Genomic DNA, 15,956 nt, shown 5'->3' with positions numbered 1-15,956 from the left:
CATTAAAGCCCATCTTTACGGAGGGAGCCGCACTGGTGCCAGGGCTTCTCCCCGGGGCCAGATGGACCTCGCTGGTCACACTTCCTTCCGCGCGGGCGCATCTTCTTTAGAAGGCTTCCTCTTTCCTCTCCCCGGGGTCAGTCACACCTTCAAATTTCATCCATCTCGCACTTGGACAAAGCAGAACAAAGGTGATGCTAAGGGCTTTGATTAGTGCAGCCCATGTGAAACTGTGTCCCTGGGTTTGTCAGGATCAGTCTCATACCTGGGAGGTGCCAGGAGAAACCCGCAGGAGATCTCAACCTGGCTGGAGCGCAGCTTGCATCTCAGAGGCAATATCATTAGCCAACGTTCACTGAGATATAAAGTCTCCGTGATTAATTACGCTTTCAATTTGAACCACAAAGGACTATAGCCAACAGGGGCGTGCCCTGTTAACTGAAATTAGAAGTCTTTGATAAATGTTAAATGAAAAGGGGCTAAGCAGTAACTGGCTAGGAATTACTATATTATGTAACCATAATGCTCAGCCCTCAAATAGAGATGAGCTAACCAATCTGAAAAATATCAGATTTTTTCCTGCATTCAGGAACTTTTCCTGATGACTCCAAGGTGGTATTATTCTCATTCCCCTTCAATGAATGGCCGTTTCAACCAGCTAAAATTTAGCCGCAAATTTGGACCAACATTTCTTAAACCTGAATCCTAAAAGGGATACGCATAAAAATTAAAGTGCTTTCAAAGAAGCTAGTCCCAACAGACCACATATTAAAGGATCCCATTCATATGAAGCGTCTAGAACAGGGAAATCTGCAGAGACAGGAAGATTAGTGATTGCCTAGGGCTGGGGTGGGATTGAGGATAAAAGAATAGGGGGTGTGACAGCTAAAGCATACAGGGTCTCTGGGGCTTCCCTGGTGGCGCAGTGGTTAAGAATCCGCCTGCCAATGCAGGGGACACGGGTTTGAGCCCTGGTCCGGGAAGATCCCACATGCCTGTGGAGCAACTAAGCCAGTGCGCCAAAACTACTGAGCCTGCGCTCCAGAGCCCATGAGCCACAACTACTGAGCCCGCTCACTTAGTGCCCGTGATCCGTAACAAGAGAAGCCACTGCAATGAGAAGCCCACGCACCACAACCCTGCTCTCAGCAACTAGAGAAAGCCCGCGCGCAGCAACGGAGACCCAACACAGCCAAAAATAAATAAATAAAAAAAAATAAAATTCATACAGGGTTTCTTTACTGGGTTGATGAACATGTTTTAAATTTGACTGTGGTGATGGTTACCCACATCTGTGAAAGTACTAAAATCCACTGAATTCTACACTTTAAGTGGGTGAACTGTATGGTATGTGAGGTAGGTCTCATAAAGGTGTTAAAAAAAAAAAAAGCCAACAGCACTAAGGAGCTTTCATCACAGTGCACTTGAGAACTGGCCAAAAACTTTACTTAAAAGGTCACCTGCTATGCATCAGCTTAAAAAAAAAAAAAAAAAACCCAAATGCAAATTGTAGCCAGAAGCAGCCAATTCTTGCTTTGTTAGCAGTTAATACCTAAAGTGCTATTTTTAAAGCATTTGCTCTTGGCACTAGCGTGTACTGCAAACACGGAGTGATCTGTTAGTCCTCTGCAAAGCAACTCTTAAAGGAGCTTGACTCAGAAGGTGTGTGTGACATGTAGAAAGGCAGAGAGAAAGGTGGCTGGGCAGGGGGAGTGTTTTGGTGGGTGTTCTGAGCCCTTCTCGGTTCTAATTCAGGGCCGGGAGAACTCAAAACTCTCTACCTGAAGAAGAGGAAGATTAAAATGGAAAATTTGAGTACAAACCACAAAACCATTGACTAGTCAGCAGCCTCTAGCCCTGAGGGTGACCACTGGTGATGCCTTTTGGGGGGGGCGGGGAGGAGACGAAGGCAAAAGAGAACCCTGAGAGAGGTGGTCAGGAGAAAGTGGAGGATGGAAGGAGGGGGAAGTCGCCACACTAGCTAATGTTCATCAAATGCTTGCTGGGTACCAGAGCCCGGGTCAAGCACTTCAGATATGCTCTCTCATTTAATCTTTGTGGTATAAGAAATATACGTGAGGTGACTTAGGGTGCAGCCCTTAGATAGCCTCACGATGGGGCTGGTTCCCAGAAAGATCAAGGGCTTAGACCGCTGACCTCTGGGGAAGGGAGAAGAGGGAGGCTGGCGATTGAAATATACAAATTCTTGACAGTGAGATCTGGAGAGCTTCCAGGTTGGTGAACACATCACTGTGCTGGGGCGGGGTGGGGGGGTGGTGGTGGTGCAGTGGGCATGCCTGGAGAGGACGTGCAACCTTGTACCTCCCTCCCTCATCCTTTGCCCTGTGCATCGTTTACTTTTGGCTGTTCCTGAATTGCACTCTTTCTAAAAAACTAGTAAATGTTCGTTTGTTAAACATAAGTCAAGTGGTTTCCTGATTTCTGTGAGCCTTCCCAGCAAATTCTCGAACGTGAGGTTGACTTTGTGGGAAGGAGCTAATGCTAGTTAATACTGGTTAATGTGGTGGCCCTGGACTTGTGACTGGCATCTGAAGTGGGAGTGGTCTTGTGGGACTGAGTCCTTGAACTTGTGCTATGTGATGCTAAAGCCAGGTAGTGTCAGAACTGAAGTGAATTGTTGACACCGGGTTGGTATCAGAGAATTGGAGAATTTGTGGGTTTCAGGGCAAACACCCTGGAATTCTCCTGACTACAAACCTCTAAAGTAGTACATTATCTTCATTTCGTATAATGTCCAAAGGAACGTCCCCATCCTATTCCCAGACTCACTCTCCACAGCTCCATCTGAGCCCTTGCCATGGGCTCCTTCCACAAGCCTCCTCCTTCAGAAATCTCCAGATGGGCAGCAGGCATCAATCAATCTCTATGTTCCCCTACGAACTCCTGGGGCCACTTTGCAGCCTCGCCCCAGTCTCCCTGGATGGCGGAGCTGCGTGTGGACCTGCAGGTTCCCAGCTCAGCAAATAGTCAGCCTTTTTTTTTTCTTTTGCAGATGCTCCAGTTTCTGTAATTAATTCTCTTGGAATTCTCCCGTCACATGGCTTTGGGGTTAGGCAATAAGTGTACCCCCAATGATTCTGAGAACTCCCCTCCCCCATCTTCAAATACAGACTAGGAATGGAGGGGAGATGGATGATGGGTGCCATGGCGAAAGGGCCAGCTGGGCCGTCTGGGCCAGCCCTGGAGAGTCCCTGGCCTCAGTGATGAGCGGCTGCCCAGGGAATGTGGCGTTGTAACTCCTCTTTGTCCCCAGCTTTGGGTCTGGTTCCCAATTTCAGAGCAACAAGAGGCGGCTCCCTAATATCCTGTTACATGAAGCTACTCTGTTCCTTTTGGCACAGATATGACTATATTTTCAAGATCACCTCTAATCAAAACCAATAAAGTTATTCAAAGACCCACTGGAGAGAACCCCGCCTTATGTTGTGTGACAGTGAGAGGCTAGGCACCAGCATCCTAATAGCCAGGGAGCCAATCTCTTCCCAGAAAGGAGGGCGGTTAGGACCTGGCTCCGTTGGCAGACTCTGAGCTGGGACTTCGTGTTGTGGACTGTCCCTGCTCACTCTGATCTTAGCTGTGCTGTTTGGACACAGGCTATGAAGCATTAATAACCATATCATATATCCATACTGAGGATATACAATTTTGCCCACAGATAGTGTAAGTTTCTGAAATCAAAAGCTGATAACAGGGGCTTCCCTGGTGGCGCAGTGGTTAAGAATCCACCTGCCAATGCAGGGGATATGGATTCGAGACCTGTTCCGGGAAGGTCCCACATGCTGCGCAGCAACTAAGCCTGTGCGCCACAACTACTGAGCCTGCGCTCTAGAGCCTGCGAGCCACAACTACGGAAGCCCATGTGCCACAACTACTGAAGCCTGCGCGCCTAGAGCCCATGCTCCGCAACAAGAGAAGCCACTGCAATGAGAAGCCCTCGCATCGCTAAGAAGAGTAGCTCCCCCCCTTCGCGGCAACTAGAGAAAGCCCGTGTGCAGCAACGAAGACCCAATGCAGCCAATCCATCAATCAATCAATCAATTAAAAAAATTTTTTTTAAAAAGCTGATAACAGACTAAGAAATATTCTCGATGAGTTGCAACATGGCAACAGTGATCAGCACTGGATTAACTGTCCCTGAATCTAGTTTGCCCCTCATGTATGGTATTGTTTTGGGAAACTTGGACCTCCAACTTGTTGAACAGAAACTGGGACAGAGATAGTCAATAAGCCAATCACTCTGTATTTGAAGGCAATAAAGGATTTCCATTTTTAAAGCTGGAATAGATTTCAAACTGATCTTAGCTTTAGAACTCATTTTGTTTTCCCAGATATAATTATTATTTGGAATCCCAACATATAAAGAAGGTAAAAATGATGAGTGGATTCCTTGGACTGTTTCAATCTTCATTGTTTGACACAATATATGTCACTGTTTACTGGGCTCAGAAGCACCTCTGTGGGGCCCGAGGTTCTGTGGAGCAGAACTGAGTGGGGGACCAAAAAAGCTTTGCAATGAGACACGCGTGGGTTTGAATTTCTGCTCCAGCGACTACTACCTGTGTGAACCTGGGCAAGTTATTTAACTCCAAGACTGCTGAGGGGATGATAAAAATGAGAAAAGGAATGTTTCCTAAACTGGTGTCTGTGGGTGTATTCTTTGGGGGCTATGACTTTTATTTTTTCTTTAACGGGTTCCTGTATTACTCTGCTGTGGGATGGCCACGTTTTGTTTTTTCCAGACCAGGTTTGTTTTGGCCAACCCACTATTTTCTAGAATGTTCACAAGGAGGAAAACTTTCCTAAAAGATGGGGAGTCGACTTCCATCAGATCATTAAACCTAAGGAGGGTAACCAAGGGACTGGAAAGGCCCTTCCTCTTACTTACTCTGTCTTTCCCTAAGATCCTCCATTCATATGGTCAGTGAGACTCCGGGTTAACGAATTACATTTTAGGAGGAAACAAATTTCCTAGAGTGCTTTATAAAGACAGACAACAGTGTTTGTAACTTCAGCTTTGCCTGAAGGGGCCAGCTTGGTGGGGGAGGAGAAGCACAATCTTTGGGGTTTGAATCAAGGCTTCCTGAAACGTCAGCAAGCTACTTAGACTCTCTGAGCCTCAGTTTCCCTATCTATAAAATGGAAACAATATCTATTCTACTGAATGGTTAGCATTAAATGATATAACTGAATAAAATAACTTAGCAATGACCTTTCTTTTTCTCAAAAGTTAGTTCCTGTCCCTCTAAAGTCAGGTTTAGCAATTCTGTGAGAAATCTGTTGAAACGTATAAGGCCCAAGTTAATGAGCTGATAATTCTATGTCTTTCTTTGGGTCCCTTAACAATTAAAAAAAAGATGAAGACAAGCCACTAAATAGCACCTATTCTTTCCTGGATATTTTTGGAGCAGAAGCTGAACAGTTGTACTTGGAGTCTGAAACAATGGAAGTGGAGGAGAGAATCACTAGGTCAGGTCTTATTTCTCAAGAGAAAAAAATATCACTTCCATCATCCCAGAGTCACAGCCCTAGATTCTTAGAGCTAGTTGGGAAAGGGCTTGGGCAAGATCTAGCCAGAGGATCTGACGGACACGTCAGACGGATTACGGTCTTCAATGAAAGAAAATAAATTTGGATGAGGGTCGATCCTAAGCCAGCCCCCAACTCAGCAGCAACTTAGGAGAAAACTGCACAAATGTATATTATAAAAATACTGTTGGTTGGCAAGGAAGGCATTGAGTATGACTCTACAGATGACAGATGGTATCAGATTCTCAACAGATGGAATGAAAATCAAAGGTATTGACCCCTCCCTCGGTAGGGGATTGGGCAGTCTTCCAGGCTTACATTGCTGTTTCCTTTCGCCTCTACAAAATTAAGTAACAATAAAATGGTTTTAGAATGTGAACACTGTAAATCGACCTTGCTTAGGCAGAGCTCCCCTACCTTGAATGGATAAACAGGTGTGACAAGGTCCGGGTCCCCTTTGCCCCTGGGTGAGCAGACTGGGCCTCCTGACCCTGGGGGGTGGTCCTCTGTGACCAGGAGCTCCCTGACATGCCAATCAAAACCGATCATTTTCTATGTGCATATCATGGCATGAAAAATGTTGGGAAGCTCTCCTCTGAGGTTTTCCCCCAAACGTGATGCATTCATACACAGATCCTTGGGTCCCACCTTACTGCATCTGGTTTGGTAGGTCCAGAGAGGGTCCCAGGCATCTGCACTTTTTTAAGCTCCTAAGGTGATTCTAATCTGATTTGGGAACTCTGCTCTAAGGGACAGGAAGTCCTGGTGTTTTAATAAGGCAAAAAATAGCAGGGGCTGATGTAGGTGGCAAGCTGTGGATTTAATGCCTGTTTTCTTGAACGTACAGATGGAGGTTCTCCATGAGATGGGACTGAAGAAGAGCTTGGTTATATCTGTTCACTTCTGGCTGAAAGCCTTTCCTTTGGATCCCGCTTCCTTCTTTTAAAGTCTTAACTATTATTCTTCTAAAATACACCTGGTAAAAGGCTTGTGGTAGACAGCTGATAAAATGCCCAAACTGCCTTGGGTAGCATCCTGGGACTCCAGTGCTACAGACTGCCCCAGGGTGGCACAACAAACAGTAAATGCAACCTCTAAGGTTTCTTAGGGGTGAAGTATAAGAGACACATGCCAGTCTGAATTCAGGTTAAACAATAACAGAAGTAATACGAACACATTTTTTAAAAGGTCTCAGCAGTACAAATGGCTCCATTTTCTGAAGGATCTTGCTGTACCTGCAGCAAATTCTGTCATCTTGTGGACTGGAGTGATTGAAACCAACCCTGTGCTTCTCTTCTGCATTCATGCCAACAAGTAAAAAGCAATATGCAAACAAACTCCCAGAGCCCCACTCATGGCAGCCACTTTCCAAAGACACTTGGGGGACTTCCCTGGCTTTGCCTTCCAATGCAGGGGATGCAGGTTCGATTCCTGGTCGGGGAGCTAAGATCCCACATGCCTCGTGGCCAAAAAACCAAAACATAAAAAACAGAAGCAATATTGTAACAAATTCAATAAAGACTTAAAAAAAATCTTAAGAAACAAAGACACTTGGTTTCTACTGAGCAACCATCCCAGCGACACATCTGCAGATCTCAATGCCAGTGTCAAAGCAGGGAGAAGGGAACATTTATTAAATGCTAACTGTGTGCCAGTACTGTGCATTTTAATGCTTTGCCTTTCATCACATCATCTCATTGCATCTCATCTCATCTCTCCATATCCATCCACTCATTTGAACGGAGGAAGAGATTCAAGATGGTGAATCATCATTGGTGCTGATGAAGTGCAATGGCTGTGATCACCTGGGAGGCCTCCCAAAGCCTGAGCCCCTTAGTACATTAGGGTTGAGCTCCATCTACTCAAGGAAAGCATGGGCTGGGAATCCCCATCCGTGAGTTCTAGAGGTTATCTTTCGCACAGATTCCTCTTCAACAAGCCCAATTGTTTCTCCCTTCAATGGATGTTTTGCTTGGTCGAATCCTCCCTTTTGGGACATGGGGCCATTTCCCCAAAGGCTCTTTCTATTGACTCAATGACCCAGCACCACAATCAGCAACTCCACTCCTGGCAGAGACTTAGAATCTCTGGTTTTGATCTGATATTTAGGAATTCATTTGCCTCAGTTTTGTTTGATTCACATGGTTTGGCATTTCACTACCCAATCCAATTGGTAAGATTTGGAACTGCTATTCTGGGCACCGAGCTCTGGGGAACCTCATTCATGAAAACTATTGCAGCAGTTTAAGTTGGTTATTTTTCCCCTTGAAAAATTAAAAAAACAAAAATCCTTTCTCTAGGGTGGAGTTGGGCACTAACGTTTTCCTAGTACTCCCAATAAAAATTGGCTTTGCTCACACATTGCAGTAGCTCCACGTGATTAGGCCAAAAGAACAGTAGTGGTTTTAAACACCAGCACTAGGCGTGGTATTTCAGTAAGACTTGGGGACCCAGCTTTCTTTTACTTGGAAGAAATGAGAACTGAAAGAGAGTACCTATTTGTTATTGGTCTAAAAATGACGCAGCCAGGGTTGTTGAAGACTGGACTACTGTTTAGTGCCCTGTTATTTCCAAAAGTTTCTTTTCATTAACAAAGTTTTATTGCTGCCAATATGGCTGAAGGTGATTTGTTCACGAAAAGAGGTAGCAGAAGAAGGAGACAAGTAAGTTGATGAGTTACAGGGTTCTAAACCTCTTGGTGTCCAGCGGTCTGCCCTCACCACCGCCCCCCCCCCGCCCCCCGAGAAAGTCAGTTTCTCTGGTGTGGTCACAAATTGAGACGACTTGCAAGGTGGCTGGTGACCCTGCTTTGAAAGTTCTCAGCTACTTGCAGAATAAAAGCCAAATTCCTTGGCTTGACATTGGAGGCTCTTCTTTTCTGCCCCGGTTACTCACTGACCCTTGAACGTGCAGCGGAATTCCCTACCTTTTCACCGCCTTTGCTCTCACTCAGTACACTGCCTTTCCAATCTCACTTCTTCAAAATTCAGTGTGTTCCCACACAAGTGTGGATCAGAGAGTCATTTAATATAGCTTTGGAGTGGGGGGGCAATTTGGCTATATCTAAAAAGATTTAAACCCACATGCCCACTGACACAACAATTTCACTTTTAGAACTTATTCTACAGAAATATTAAAACTATGCCAAAAAAATATATAGCATGAGGGTGTTGCCTGAAGTACTATAATAGCAAAAGAATGGAAACACTCTAAATGTCCACCAAATGGAGAATGGCATAATCATACACTGGCACATCATACAGTCATTACGAAGTCTGCTAGAGAGACGTGTACTGCCCCAGAAAGACGGCAAGCTTATATCGTTATTGAGAAAATGCATGTTGCAAAGTTGCATCGTGTGAGCTCATTTTTATAAAATAATGTCATGTATGCGTTATGTTTAATTATAAGCCCCATAAACACCAACTTTAACAATGCCTAACTTGGGACTTCCCTGGTGGTGCAGTGGTTAAGAATCCGCCTGCTGGGCTTCCCTGGTGGCACAGTGGTTGAGAGTCCGCCTGCCGATGCAGGGGACACGGGTTCGTGCCCTGGTCCGGGAAGATCTCACATGCCACAGAGCAACTAAACCCATGCGCCACAACTACTGAGCCCGCGAGCCACAACTACTGAGCCCGCGAGCCACAACTACTGAAGCCCACGCGCCTAGAGCCCATGTTCCTCAACAAAGAGAAGCCACCGCAATGAGAAGCCTGTGCACCACAAAGAAAATAGCCCCCCACTCACCGCAACTAGAGAAAGCCCGTGTGCAGCAATGAAGACCCGATGCAGCCAAGAAAAAAAAAGTTCTTCTTCCAATGGCTTTCCTTCTCATCTATTGCTCCGGCCACTTCCAGAGGCCACCACGTGCTTCCCTCTCTAATAGCACTGGCCTCATGGAGACCCTGTGAAGGGAGAGGCGCAGGGCCCTGCGATGCAGCAGCTACTGGAGACCCTTCCACTGACTATCTCCTTGCAGGCTTTCTGTGCCAGCTTTGGAGGCTATCACTGGGGAGCACTTTGGTGGTGGAGGCTTCGCCCCACACCAGTGGGCGCAGACAGTTCTTATTATCCCAGAGGTGCCCAGCGCCGCCAAATTGGAACCCATCACCAAACAGCTGCGTTATTCTCAGAAAGAAGCAGATGGACGGAGGGAAAAGGGAAAAAAAATGACAATAACAGCACAACAACAAACTGAACTCCACAGTGGACCCCAGCAGGAGGCAGCTGTGTTAAATCTGGCCATTTGGAGATAACTGAAAATTTTTTTTTTTGATAACTGAAAAATTTGACCACCCTCAACCATCAAGATATAGACCGACATGAAAATATTCTTAATTTGAGGGAACAGAGTGGTTTGGATGAAGCACTTTGTACTGAAGGGTACAGCTGAGTATGACAATATTTACTCATTTCATCTCTCTGTTCCCTTTCTGGGGCCTGTTGTACTTAGCAAACAGCATTTAATCTCTTACCCTTGACAGTTCCTGGAAAAGTTAGATGTATCTCTTTGTTCGCTTCTCTCTCCCTTAAGAGAGAATTCAGCAGATATTTAGATTGGGTGTGACCAATGAACTGGCTTGTAAGGATTCCTTAGTTCAGGAAAACTCTATAATCCAGGGGGCCTGGAGGCTGAGTTCCAAAAGAGTCCCCTCGTCACCCAACTCAAAGGGAAAGCTCTAAATCAAATCCTGCCTAAAAACTTGCCTGGTACTCTCCTACCTTCAATCATACCACTTCAGGGGTACTTGCTTCTGAGACAGTCTCACATTCTCCTTCATTGCTACCCGAGTTCAAAACGTTGTAAATTTCCCTGATTTCTCCATTAGAATTATTATGCTTTATTTAACACTGGTAAAATGGAGACCTCTTTTACATCTTGCAAAATGAAGAGAAAGAGGAATTTCCTTTTTTTCTTAAAAAAAAAGAAAGGATCCAGTTCAAAGGGTAGTGGAGACTAGACACGATTATGGCCTTTGTAGCCCCAGTGCCTAGCACAGAGCCTGGTACACAGTAAGCACTTAATAAATGCAAACGAAAGAAATTAATGAGTCTTGCTTCTAATAGGTTTTCCTGCATTTCCTGTCCTTGGATTGGCCTACAGCAGAGTTTCTCGACTTTGCCGCAGTTGGCATTTCGGGCTGGGTAATTCTCTGCTGTGGGGCTGTCCTGGGCATTGCAGGATGTTTATAGCAGCATTCCTGGTCTCTGCGTACTAGATGCCGTAGCAAACAACCCCTTGCCAGTGGTGACAATCGAAAATACCTCCAGACGTTGCCAGATGACCCCTGGGGAGCAAAACTGGCTTTAGTTGGAAACCACTGGTCTATAAACTCCCCTTTGCTTTACATAAATCAATGAAGATTTTTAAAAAACAAAGCACAACACATCCTCTACTTCTAAACTTCCTCTCCCAGAAAATGACATTTCTTTTTTCTTTTTCCCCCTTTCTACTCAAGGCTGAACATTTAGAAACTGCGTATGACTCCACATTCGTGTCTCTGGGGGGGGAGCTGCGGGGACAGACCCCTGGAAGGCCACTAGAGATGCCACTTTTTCTGGTCCCTCTTGATCTTGTAATGGAAGCTGAACCTTAAAAACGACTGCAGTGAATCCAGGAGGAAGAGCACTGGACTTGGGCCAACACCAAAGGCCTCTGAGTTAGAGCTCCCTAAGCCTGACTTTTGGAGACTGTCCAGGCTGGACCAGTCCTGGAGGCTGGGTGTTGAGATTTGTTCCTGCATCGCAAATGGCCAACTCAGCTTTGCAGGTGTGGGCTCACTGCCCGTGTCCTCTGAGGGCATGCTACAACTGATCGGCCTGAGTTCCTCCTTCCTGGGTTGGGATTTTCACCTTGAAATTCTGGCAGAGCATCAGAGGGATGGGCACCTTGGCAGAAGAAAGAACGCACGTATCGACCACATAACAAGTACAACCTGCTCAGACACTGGCTTCTCTTCGTCTTTGCTGCTTGGGTGGTGCTGATGTGACTTGATGCAAAGAGCTTCATGATTCTAATGGGGGCAGGGCCTTGGTGGGGCCCTGTGGAGGTGCACCTGGAGGTGCTCTCTGGGCCCGAGAAATCACACTGTTTTCTTTTTTTTTAAACAATGCAGTGCTGCCCTGTGGAGTCCTGCCACAGATAGGAGAGAAAAACTTGAGATTAAGAGGTTCTCGGGAGCTGCAGCTTAGGCCCCTGATGTGGCTGGGAAACAACGGCACCACAAAATGAGAATAAAGAGAGCGCTGGGCTGAGCTACCGGCCGATGCTGAGTCTCCGGAGTCCTTCTGAAACTCTGCTTAGTGGGGGCCCTTGTGCCACCAGGCAGAGGGCACCCAGCGGAAAACTTCCAGCTCTGGTCACCTTAGTGAGAGAGGCATTCTTGCCTCATGTGGTTCGGAGGTTTCCAGGGACAAATGGAAAAAGAAAAGAAATTACTTCAATCCCCTGCTTCGGCCTGGATGGAGGGGGTTGTGTGTGTGTGTGTGTGTGTGTGTGTGTGTGTGTGTGTGTGTGTGTGACGGGAGCTGAGTGGTGACCCAGATAACCCTGGTCTGAATGCATAAGCCTCAAAGTCTCAGAATAGACTGAGCCCACCAGCATTTCAGCTTTCTCTGCAGAAAATGCGTTCCTATTTACGACGCTGACATAGAAAGAAAATATATATATATAAGGAACTCTGATTCACTACTGTTAGCTTAATGGCCACAAATGCATTTTCATTGATAGTGCTCGCTCCGAAATTGTCACTGCTAGAAGGAAAAAATAAAGCCCATGGCTTTCACTCATTCATTCAACAACCGTTTTGTGAGTGGCTGCTATGTGCTGGTTCTGTCCTAGCTGCTGGGGAATGGTGATGAAGACGACAACCCTTGTCTTCGTGGAGCTCAGGGTATAACTGTGAGCTAGCACGAGCCAGCATGATCTAGAAGCCACAGACCAGAATCCTTGCTGCCAGTGGGTAGGGAGTGGGGTGCCCAGGAGAGTCCAAAGAGGAGAAGTCACATTTGAGCTGCACTCTAAAGAGTAATGACTAGAAGCTTCCAAATTGAGAGGAACAGAGGTGGGGAGGGCTGGAGGGGAGAAGGCAGAGGACCATGCTAAGGGGACCAGGCTTTTAAGCAGAAAATGACAAGGTCAGATTTCATTTTAGAAGGAAATTCTTGTGGCAGGGAGGAGGATGTTAATTATTTACAGTGTGCAGAGGAGAAATGTATTTGGAAGTGGTTTGCCTTCTGAATCGGTTGTTTCCCTTATTCTCTGTCCCTGGCTACTGACACACAACCTAAACAGCCTAGGACACTCACTTCTCTCCCTTCTGGTAGGCTCATACTGCAGTGTGGATTCTGGAAGTCCAATGATGGTGGGTTTAGGTCATAAGGGAGTCCCACGGAACATACTTTTCCTATTATTTTATTGCAGGCTCCCAAGTCTGCCTTTTCCTCTGTGGTCTAACTGCCAGGGCGAGTGAGAAAAAATTCTACCCGTAATGTAGGCTGGTGATCGTTTGGGAAGCAGGGCTTGACAGAGTGTGCAGGGCTGAGCCCTCTGGGGCCCCCTTCCTCCACATCCATTAAGTAAGACTCCAGGACAGGCAGGGGTGGCTCTGAGTGTGAGAGCTGAGTCCAGACCTCCATTCATCTCCAACGACCTTTACTTTCAGGGCAGGATTTCCCAGCCTTGGCATACTGACATTTGAGGGTCCATCACTCTTGTTGTGGCGGGCTGTCCTGTTCATTATAGGATGTGGTTAGTGGCTGGTAGCACTCCCAAGTTGTGACAACCAAAAATGTCTCCAGGGACTTCCCTGGTGGTCCAGTGGTAAAGAATCCACCTTACAATGCCGGGGTCGATCCCTGGTCAGGGAACTAAGATCCTACATGCCGCGGGGCAACTAAGCGCGAGCGCCACAACTACTGAGCTCTACGCCTCAACTAGAGAGCCTGCATGCCACAAACTACAGAGCCCATGTGCTCTGGAACCCGTGCACCACAAGTACAGAGCCCTCACGCCCTGGAGCCTGTGCACCACAACTAGAGAGGAGCCCACACGCCACAACAAAAGATCCCGCGTGCCTCAATGAAGATCCCGCGTGCCACAACTAAGATCTGACACAGCCAAAAATAAATAAATAAATAAATAAAAATCTTAAAAAAAAATGTCTCCAGACATTGTAAGCATCCTTGTGGGGCAAGATCGCCCCCAGTGGAAAACCACTGCTCTTAGAGACAGTTTTCCATTCTCATCTTATTTGATCTCTCACCAGCATTAAGCATAACCAATCCCTCTCCTCTCTTGAAACTTGCATTCCTTGGTGCTCTCTCCTTGTTTTCCTTCTAATTCTCTGGCCAATTCTTTGTAGATCCCTGGGGCCTCCTCATCCTCTTCCTGATCTCCAAATATTGCTGTCCTAAATTTAATGCTCGGACCCGAACCCCTTTCCCATTATACTGTACGCTTGCTCACTCTCATCCATCCTCAGGACTTTAAATTCTTCTATTTCCCAAATACTCTCCAATTTGTCTCCAGCCCAGATCTCTCATTTAAGCTCCAGACCCACTTCTATTTGTTCTAGATGTCTCACTGTCATCACAAAATCCATCCATCTTTCTCCAAAATCCACTCCTCTTCTCACCCCCATCTATCTGTTGCCCAAGCTGTAAACCTTAAGGTCATCCTGACTCTTCCTCTTCTCTCACCTTCACACCCAGTCCACGACCAATCCCTGTCAAGTCTCTCTTTAAAATATACCTCCAAGCCATCTGCTCCCAGCCCTCCACTTCAAGTTGCCATATAACTTCAATAATCAACAAGGTAGACAACTCCGATGACCTCAGTGGTTTCCTGACTTCCACTCTGCTCCCGGCCGGTCCCTTCTCCATCCAGAGCAATCTTTTAAAAGCACAAATCGGATCATATGATGTCCCAGCTTTAATTTCTTCGAAGGCATCCTACTGCATGTAAATAAAATCTAAGCGTCTTAACATGATCCCACCCTCTTTTCCAACCTCCCTTTGTGCCATTCTTCCTTCTGTTTCTGCTGCTGCAACCACACTGGCCTTCTTTTGTTTCCTTATAGGTAACACCTTGGGACTCCCATGCATGCTGTCACCTCCCCCTGGAGCACTGTCCCCCAGCTCTTTTCATCCTGCGGGTCCCAGCAGGCCATTTCTCCCTGAGCATCATTCCTGATCCCATCCTCTTAAATTCAGTTTCCCTATCGTGGTCTCTCCCTGCAAGCTTCCTTATGGCACCTGTGACTTTTACTCCATATGTGCTCATGTAGTTATTTCTTTGTTGTTTGGCTCCCCTGCTAGACACCCTCAGTGTCTCTTCTGTTCATTGCCATGTCCCCATCTAAATATTGTCTGTGACACTCAGTGAGTACTCAGTACATATTTACTGGATGAATGACTATTCCCCTCTCATTTCCTTGGTCAAACTGCATCTAGAAAAGAATATTTTATGACCCAGGAAAATGAATGACTGTGAAACATGAAAAAATGGTCCTTGAACATCTGTGTCAATGAGAAAAAGCTTTCCAGTGGTGGTTCTTGGGAGCACAATGCACAGGGAGATAAGTCAGGTACACGATGACTAGAAATGAGACGTGTTGATTTTGTCATTAGTGTTCCATATCTGTCCTAAGACTTTCCTCCGAATCAGAAGGGAACTCCCTGAGTGCCAGGCAGGACCACACCAAAGCTATCTAAGAGGAAGAGCTGAAATCAGTTCAGAGTTTTCTGGCAACGCTGCCTTTCTAGAAGGCTTGAGCTACCAAAGAGGCCAGGACGTCCAGGTAAGACAGCAGCCCCCCAGGCCCAAGGAGCCACAGAAGCGACGGGGCAACAGCTTCACCCAATGCACTGCATGATGCTTTGCACATCACTGAAGCCCCATAAGTACTGGTGGCCTTGAGATGAAACCACAGAAGTACCTCCTCTAAGACAAGGGGAGGCCAAGCTTCTCCTCTTGAGCAGGTCCACAGTTATACAGAGAGCATTTCATTTTGTTCTTCTGAAAATTCACAAGTGTGGTTGGCTGCAGAATGTAATGTAAATGGATGACGTTCAAAAGCTCATCCTTGAGTCCCACCAAGAGTAATTCACATCAGCCTCTCCCCGACTTTAAAGAGACAGCAGCTGCAGAGCCCATGCCTGCAATTAAGCAGCTAAGCATTTGCTAACATTGGGTTAGACTCTGATATCCAAACGAATCCCAAAAGGTGGAAGCAAAAAAAATCTGAACCACATTGGGAGCCCAGTGTGTGTCACGGTAGAATTCATTTTTACCGGGTTTATTTATTATGTCTTAAATCAGCCCTAACCAAGCTGAGGGAAGAGTTTCAAGGTCCATGTGTTACAGCTCAAGGACGAGACTGGGGCCCCAACTCCAAACATATTGTGAT

At 46.3% G+C, this 15,956-nt stretch overlaps 1 protein-coding gene across 5 annotated transcripts in view; it reads right to left on the bottom strand.

The window, feature by feature from the left end:
* PITPNC1 (phosphatidylinositol transfer protein cytoplasmic 1) overlaps window positions 1-15,956 on the bottom strand; it is a 256,038-nt gene that overhangs the window by 27,999 nt on the left and 212,083 nt on the right. The gene's annotated exons all lie outside the window — the stretch shown is intronic.

Source organism: Aethalodelphis obliquidens, unplaced genomic scaffold (assembly GCF_003676395.1).
Source record: "Aethalodelphis obliquidens isolate GAN/ISIS:26980383/991018 unplaced genomic scaffold, ASM367639v1 scaffold44, whole genome shotgun sequence".
NCBI classification, from domain to species: Eukaryota; Metazoa; Chordata; class Mammalia; order Artiodactyla; family Delphinidae; genus Aethalodelphis; species Aethalodelphis obliquidens.
This window is presented reverse-complemented; position numbering and strand designations above follow the sequence as displayed.